Below are 7,500 nucleotides of genomic sequence, written 5' to 3' on the forward strand. Positions count from 1 at the left end.
TCCACCGCCACCCAACCTCCACCCGACCTTAAAAAGAAAAAAAAGAGCACTTCAGTTCAAGGAAGATGGAGTGGATGAAAAGGTAGGAGAACGGTGGGGTGAGAGTGTGAGCACAGCAGGCAACAGGGTGTGAGACAGGAGGGAAGGGGGGGTGTAGGAGTGAAGGAGGAGGGGGGGGGAGGGCGTTGGGACGTGTGGGGAGGAGGTCATGGGGGGAGGGGGGGGAGGAAGTGCGCGGAAGAAGAAGGAAAAAGGGGGGCGGGGATGTGGGGTAGAGGAAAGATATATATGGTGTGCACCTTCCTCGAGGACAGCCAAATGATCCACTCCTACCCTCCCCCTCTTTTCACAGAACCACTCCTTTCTTATGTCGCTTTTGTTTTGTTTCGCTTTGATCTTTTCTGCCCCGTAGGCGCTATTACTATAAAGAAACACGTTGTGTGTGTGTGTGTGTGTGTGTGTGTGTGTGTGTGTGTGTGTGTGTTTTGTTTCGCTCTGCACTTTTCTCCCCCCGCCCCCCTCCCCCAGCCCCCCCTAGGCACTACGTACTAAGCAGAAACACCCCTTTTCTTTCGTTTTGCTCTCTTCTCCTCCTTGACGCTATCTTCTGTCTGTTTGTCTGTCAGCCGCTGTCAATGTCTGCACGTGCATGCGTGCGCCTATGCAGATATATTGAAAGAGGAAAGAGGGAAGGGGCGGAGGGAGTGTGTACGGAGATAGTGGTAGTGTGAAAGAGAGATACAGAGACAGACAGAGGCAAGAGAAACACACACACACACACACACACACATATACACACACACACACACACGCACGCACACACACGCACACACACACACACACACACACGCACACATTGACAGACAAATTGATGGAGACAACAGAAAATAAAAACCCAAACAAAACAAACTGGGACAGATAGATCAAGAGTCAGGACACAAAGCAATCTTAATGAAAAAATCCACCTGCCTATCCACATGAGAACACTTTAGGCGTACACATTAAAACTAATGATCAGAAAAACAACAACAAAATCCTGTAAATCGGTTGGGGTGGTGAGTGGGTAAGAAATTTTCTCATCCACGCAGTTTGATATCAACATGAAAAGGCAATCAAACATACAGTAATGAAAATGACAGAGGTGGAGAGTTAAAGAGGGATAGAGACAAAAACTGCGTGCAACCAGAGACAGAGAGAGACAGAGAGAGTGATTGTCCACACAAACAAGAGTATGCGGATGAATGTCACCCCCCCCCCCCCCCCCCCCCGCCCCCAAATGAAGGATTTGTGTGGGGTTTTTTTTGTTTTGTTTTGTTTTGTTTTTTAACGGGGGCGGGAGGGGAGCTGAATAAAACTATTCAGGAGGAAGGGGTAGGGTAGGGTGGGGGTGGTGGTCCCGGGCTAACAGCCCGCAGTGCAGAGGAACCAGACAGGACACAGTGACAGACAAGGCAGGTGCAGGCGAGACATGAGACACACTTTCTCGGAGCTTCGGGTCAGGTTAGAATAAAGTGATCCGAGTGGGGATCCTTTTCCACCCTGTACCCCCCCCCCCCAGCCCCCCCGACCCCACTTTCACGTGTCGGCAAGCAAGCTGCTCTCGCTGCTAATGCTACTTCTTTCTTTCTTTTCTTCTTCTTTTTTTTTTCGGTGGTTGGTTAAATGTTTTAAGGTTTGAATTGAGAAATCTGGAAAACTCAAAACAGAGAAAGGAAAGATGAGAGAGAGAGAGAGAGAGAGAGAGAGAGAGAGAGAGAGAGCAAACGAACGAACGAAAATGTTTTACTGAACTTTGACTATTGACCACCATTCAGAACGAGGTGGGTGTGGGAGGGGGGTATTGTAATACTTCAATGTGTGATGCACACAATATCACACTGTACATTGTGATCTTCCTTAACTTCATCATTTTTAAGCAGAGAGAGAGACAGACAGACAGACAGAGAGAGACAGACAGACAGACAGACAGAGAGAGACACACACACACAGAAGAGGGAGGATACGGAAAGAAAACCGAGGGACAGAAAGGGGCGGGGGGTGGGGGGTGGGGTTAAAATGTGTCAAAAGAGGGAAAAGAAGGGGAAAACAACAACAACAACAACAACAACAAAAAGACAACGAACAATATTTTTTAGATGAAGGAAGAAACAAAGAAGTCGACCAACGAACTAGAAGGACGAGGGTTCGAATAACAGGAGACGTGAGTTCATTTGTCGGCCAGTGGCTGGCTCGTACCCAGACCTGGGAATGCCATGGGCTAAACTGGGAAAGGTTTTGGGACCACACAGTCGAATGGTGGGTACAAGGACAAGGCCGCAGCTCCCTTTTTGGAGGAAATGTCTGGGATTGTTCCAATGTGGGGTTGTTTTTTTGTTTGTTTTGTTTTGTTTTCTTTTATTTTCTTTTTATTTACCGTGTGCGAGCTGAATTGGTTGCATAAGCAACATTGACTTGAAGTTGTGCACCTTGTAAACAGAGAGAGTTGCCACTCTTTATTGTTAATTGATGTATTACTGTTTGTTGATTAAAAAAAAAAAGTAAAGGAGGTCGGAAAGAAACAAAACCAAACGAAAAGGAAAGAAAAAGAAATAAAAGAAAACAGAAAGAAAAAAACGTGAATGATTAAAATAAAGAGATGAAAATAAGAAAGAAACCGGGAAACAAAGACAGACAGACAGACAGACAGAGAGAGAGAGAGAGAGAGAGAGAGAGAGAGAGCTCAGAAATCAAACGTTTTTCTATTCAAGGATTAAGATTTTAGGCATGGGCCATCCTTCCAATCTGTCTTTGCTAATCTACGTCAGTTACAATAACACAAAAATATATATATTTAATGAAAAGGGGAGAAAGAGAGAAGAAAGAAAAAACAGAAACAAGTCCTGCAGTTGGAATATGATCAAGAACACACACACACACACACACACACGAATTGACAGATGGATAAGAGAGAGAGAGAGAGACAGAGACAGACAGAAACAGAGAGAGACAGAGAAAAAACTCAGAACTCAAAACGTTTTTTATTCAAGGATTAAGATTTTAGGCATGCGCCATCCTTCCAATCTGTCTTTGCTAATCTACGTCAGTTACAATAACACATATATATTTAATGGAAAGCGGAGAAAGAGAGAAGAAAGAAAACAAAACAGAAACAAGTCCTGCAGTTGGAATATGATCAAGATCACACACACACACACACACACACACACACACACACGAATTGACAGATGGATAAGAGAGAGAGAGACAAAGACAGACAGAAACAGAGAGAGACAGAGAAAAAACTCAGAACTCAAAACGTTTTTCATTCAAGGATTAAGACGTTTGGGGCATGGCCCATCCTTCCAATCTGACTTTGCTAATCTACGTCAGTTACAATAACACATATATACGAGGGTCATTCAATAAATAAGGTGAATTTTTCGGTATAAGGACTTCTAATACAGATAGAAGCTTACTTCTTTTTTAAAAATTTTTCAACGTAGTCTCCCAGCACTGTCACACACTTTTCCCATCTGTGCACAAGCTTCCGTATTCCCTCAGCGTAAAAATCTTTGGACTGATGTCTCAGCCAGTCGCTCACAACACTTTTGACTTCATCGTCACTTTCAAACTTCGTGCCTCTCGTGAACGCTTTCAAGGGACCAAACAGGTGAAAGTCTGAAGGGGCAAGGTCTGGGCTGTAAGGGGGATGAGGGAGCAGTTCCCAGCCCAGCTCGTTGATGGTCTGCACCGTTCGGGCCGCTGTGTGAGGCCTTGCGTTGTCATGATGCAAGATGACTCCTTCTGACTGATGACCCCTGCGTTTGTTCTTTATGTCTTTCTTGACCTGCCTCAGCAGTTCACAGTAGTTGGCACTGTTCACAGTGCTTCCTTTCTCAAGGAATGAAATGGTGATTGGGCCTTGCATATCCCCAAAAACGGTGAGCATCACCTTCCTCGTGGACCGCTGGGACTTGAACTTCTTCTTCACTGGAGAGCCTACGTGCTTCCACTCCATGGACTGCCGTTTGGACTCAGGCTCATAGTGCCAAACCCATGTCTCGTCACATGTGACCACCTTCTTCAGAAACTCATCACCATCCTTCTCATAGCGGCAGAGACACTGCTGGGACAACTCGACCCTCCTCTGTTTGTGCTCTGGAGTAAGCATCTTTGGCACCCACCAGCAGCTGACCTTCGAGTAGCCAAGGTCATCATGGACAATTTTGTGTGCTGTCCCAACAGATAAGCTCAAAGTCCTTGCAATGTCATCCACTGTCACCCTTCTGTCAGACTGAATGAGGTCATTGTCTGATTCGATCACCTCAGGAGACCTCACTTCTGTAGGCCTTCCAGGCCTGTCTTCATCCTCAACACTGCTCCGTCCTTCTTTAAACAATTTAGCCCACTTGTAGACATTTTTTCGGCTGAAACATGTGGCACCATACACAGTTGACATTCTCCTATGAATTTCAACTGGTTTGCACCCTTCAGCAACCAAAAACTTGATAACTGACCGCTGTTCAATCCTGGAGCATGCTTCTTGGTCGGCCATCTTTGTTAATCGCGAAAACTCTCAAAGTTTTTTTTAATCTGCAAAACAAATTAAATCCATGTGAAAAAGAAGCTTCTATCTGTATTAGAAGTCCTTATACCGAAAAATTCACCTTATTTATTGAATGACCCTCGTATATTTCATGGAGAGGGGAGAAAGAGGGAAGAAAAAACAAAACAGAAACAAGTCCTGCAGAAGGAACACACGCACACACACACACACACACACACACACACACACACACACATACACACACAGATTCCCAGATGGATAAGTCACAGAGAGAGGGGGGGGGAGGAGGGGGGAATTGCGGTGGGCGTGGGGGGTGGGGGGGGGGGGGGGGGTAAGAGAACTGTGTCATCAGTGTCGACAACCGGATAACTGAAGGTCACATTGTTGTTATCATCAAATCCACCACGTAGACAGTTGTTGTAATTAATACTAAAATTTCTACTACCATCATCAATATCGCTTACACAACAGCTATTGTCACCACCATAATGGAATGGAATGAATATATTCATGTATGCACACAAGTTAGGAGAGAAAATGAAGAAATGCAAACAAGCAAACAAAACAAAGTGAATGTACAGAAATTAGGACAAGAACAAGAACAAGAGCAAAACAGGAACAAGGAGAAAGAATGACAACGGATCCAATAAGTATAAATGCCCTCATTGTTACTGCCAATGGTCGCTTCCATATCTGAGTCATTTATGGTTGGAAGATTTGAAGACATTTATGGAGGTATGGCATGAAAGTAGGTAGAGAACTGCTCGTTTGTATGTGTACAGGGAATGAGTGTATACAGGATACACCTGAAAATGCAAAACTTGTTTGGAACATATCAATGCGGGTGCGTGGTAAAATGTACTTGTTCGAACCGTATCGGCATGAGGCTCGGTTAATCAAATGTAGATAATGTGGTGCCAAGTTATTGAGAGAGAGAGAGAGAGAGAGAGAGAGAGAGAGAGAGAGAGAGAGAGAGAGAGAGAGCAATTAAAAGCAATTAATGACAATCAATGACACTGGGACTTCGACGATAACAGAAGAACAGCAACAATGATAAACAATCACAACAAAGGCGTCTGTGTGCGACATGTGACACAGATAATAATTGCATTGTTCCCGGTGCTGCTGTCTGTTGTTTTCGTATGGTTCAATTTAACAACTTATGAAATGATTTGTCCATATATACCTATCTTGTTTTATGGTCCACGAAATAACAAACAAACAACAACACGAAAGGTATACCATCAAAAAAGAAAAAAAAAAAAAAAGATGAATATGGCTGCATCAGTGATACAAGCAGTGGCGACGGACTCACCAGCCAAGTGGTTAAAGCGTTGAACTTTTCAATCTGAGGGTCATAGGTTCGAATCGCGGTCTCGGTCACGGCACCTGGTGAGATTTTTCCGATCTCCCGGGTCAACAGATACACATATCTGCTAGTGCCTGGACCCCCATTGTGTGTCTACGAATGCTGAAGATTAAGTGCGCATGTTAATGATCCCCGTAATCCATGTCAGCGTTCGGTGGGTTATGGAAACAAGAACTTCACCAGCTGGGATAAAGACAGTCCTGCACGTAAAAGCCCACTCGTGCACTATACGAGTGAATGTGGGATTCGCAGCCCACGAAAGAAGATGAGGAAGCAGTGTCAGGTCTGCTCAGCTTTCATAATGTTCATAACTGCTGGGTGAACTTCGCGATACGTAGATGGACTTGCTCTTTCATGCTCTGGACATGAAAAATCCATTCAGAGATCGAGAGAGAGGGAGATTCAGATTCAGATGATTTATTCCTTTAAGGCAACAGCCCCATATGAATAGGGGGCGATAACAAATTCTGCATCTGTCACTGGAACTGTTAGCGTCTGCACTACTGCTTTTGCATTCTAGTAAATTAAAGAAATTAAGACAGTAACTTAAAAGCTCTGCACAGATACCATGCCAGGCTACGCATTACACCATCATCAGGAGATGCCATCAATAAACAGTCTAAACAAACATGGATACTCATAATACTTTTTTGGAATAGGTTTCAAACGCACATCACTGAGAGCAGGACACTGAAAAATGAACTTCGTCCACAGTTGATTTCTTGCACAAAGGACATAAAATTTCTGCATTGCATGCATTTTTATAACGGTACCTGTGCACATTTATTCCGGAAATACCAAATCTAAATCTAGTTAAAAATAAATCGCAGATGTCAGTTCATATCAGACAGAAGATAGTTCTTAACTAAATGGGTAGAAGTGTAAACTCTGTACAAATCGAATCTGTCACTCGAATGAACATGCTCCTCCCCGTTTTGCCATCTACAATCTATTAAACGCTGACGAAACGTTTTCAAAAACATATTCTCTTCCCCAGCCTCTTGAAACGCCCACACATACCCAAATCCAAATTCACAAAGACATATTCGTATATCTGATACCCAATTTCTTTTTCCCCTGAGGTCTAAATCGTATATCGTATCATACAATTTACGTGGTAGTCTATTATTATTCATTTTTAACAATTTCAACCAATAACAGACACAACTCAAAGCAGAATTTATATAGATGGGATATCGGTTTGTCTCCCCATACACCAAATCATTTGGTGTTTTCATGTCGACCCCCATTAACGTTTTCAGTCGATACAAGTGGACAGACTCACAATGTACAACAGCAGTCTTAGAGAGAGAGAGAGGGTTGGGGGGGGGGGGGGGGGGGGGGGGCAAAGGTAGAGGGAGAGAGAAAAAGAGGGAGAGAGAGAGAGATGGAGGGGAGAGAGAGAAAGAGAGAGAAAGACACAGAGAGAGGGACAGAGAGAGAGAGAGAGAGTTAATGACAAATTTAGGGACTTACACAGACAGACCGACAGAGACAGGCAGAGGCTAACAAACAGACAGACAGACAGACAGTCAAAAAGCCAAGGAGAGATGGTGTCCGGAGGGTGGGGGCGGGGGACCAGACA

General features: G+C 44.1%; 1 protein-coding gene and 1 long non-coding RNA gene across 3 annotated transcripts in view; one reads left to right on the top strand and one right to left on the bottom strand.

The window, feature by feature from the left end:
* LOC143279685 (uncharacterized) overlaps nucleotides 1-7,500 on the bottom strand; it is a 90,042-nt gene that overhangs the window by 34,246 nt on the left and 48,296 nt on the right. The window lies entirely within an intron of this gene.
* The window catches only part of LOC143279684 (uncharacterized), a 169,325-nt gene that overhangs the window by 14,468 nt on the left and 147,357 nt on the right, over nucleotides 1-7,500 (top strand). The window lies entirely within an intron of this gene.

Source organism: Babylonia areolata, chromosome 3 (genome assembly GCF_041734735.1).
Source record: "Babylonia areolata isolate BAREFJ2019XMU chromosome 3, ASM4173473v1, whole genome shotgun sequence".
In the NCBI taxonomy this organism is placed as follows: Eukaryota; Metazoa; Mollusca; class Gastropoda; order Neogastropoda; family Buccinidae; genus Babylonia; species Babylonia areolata.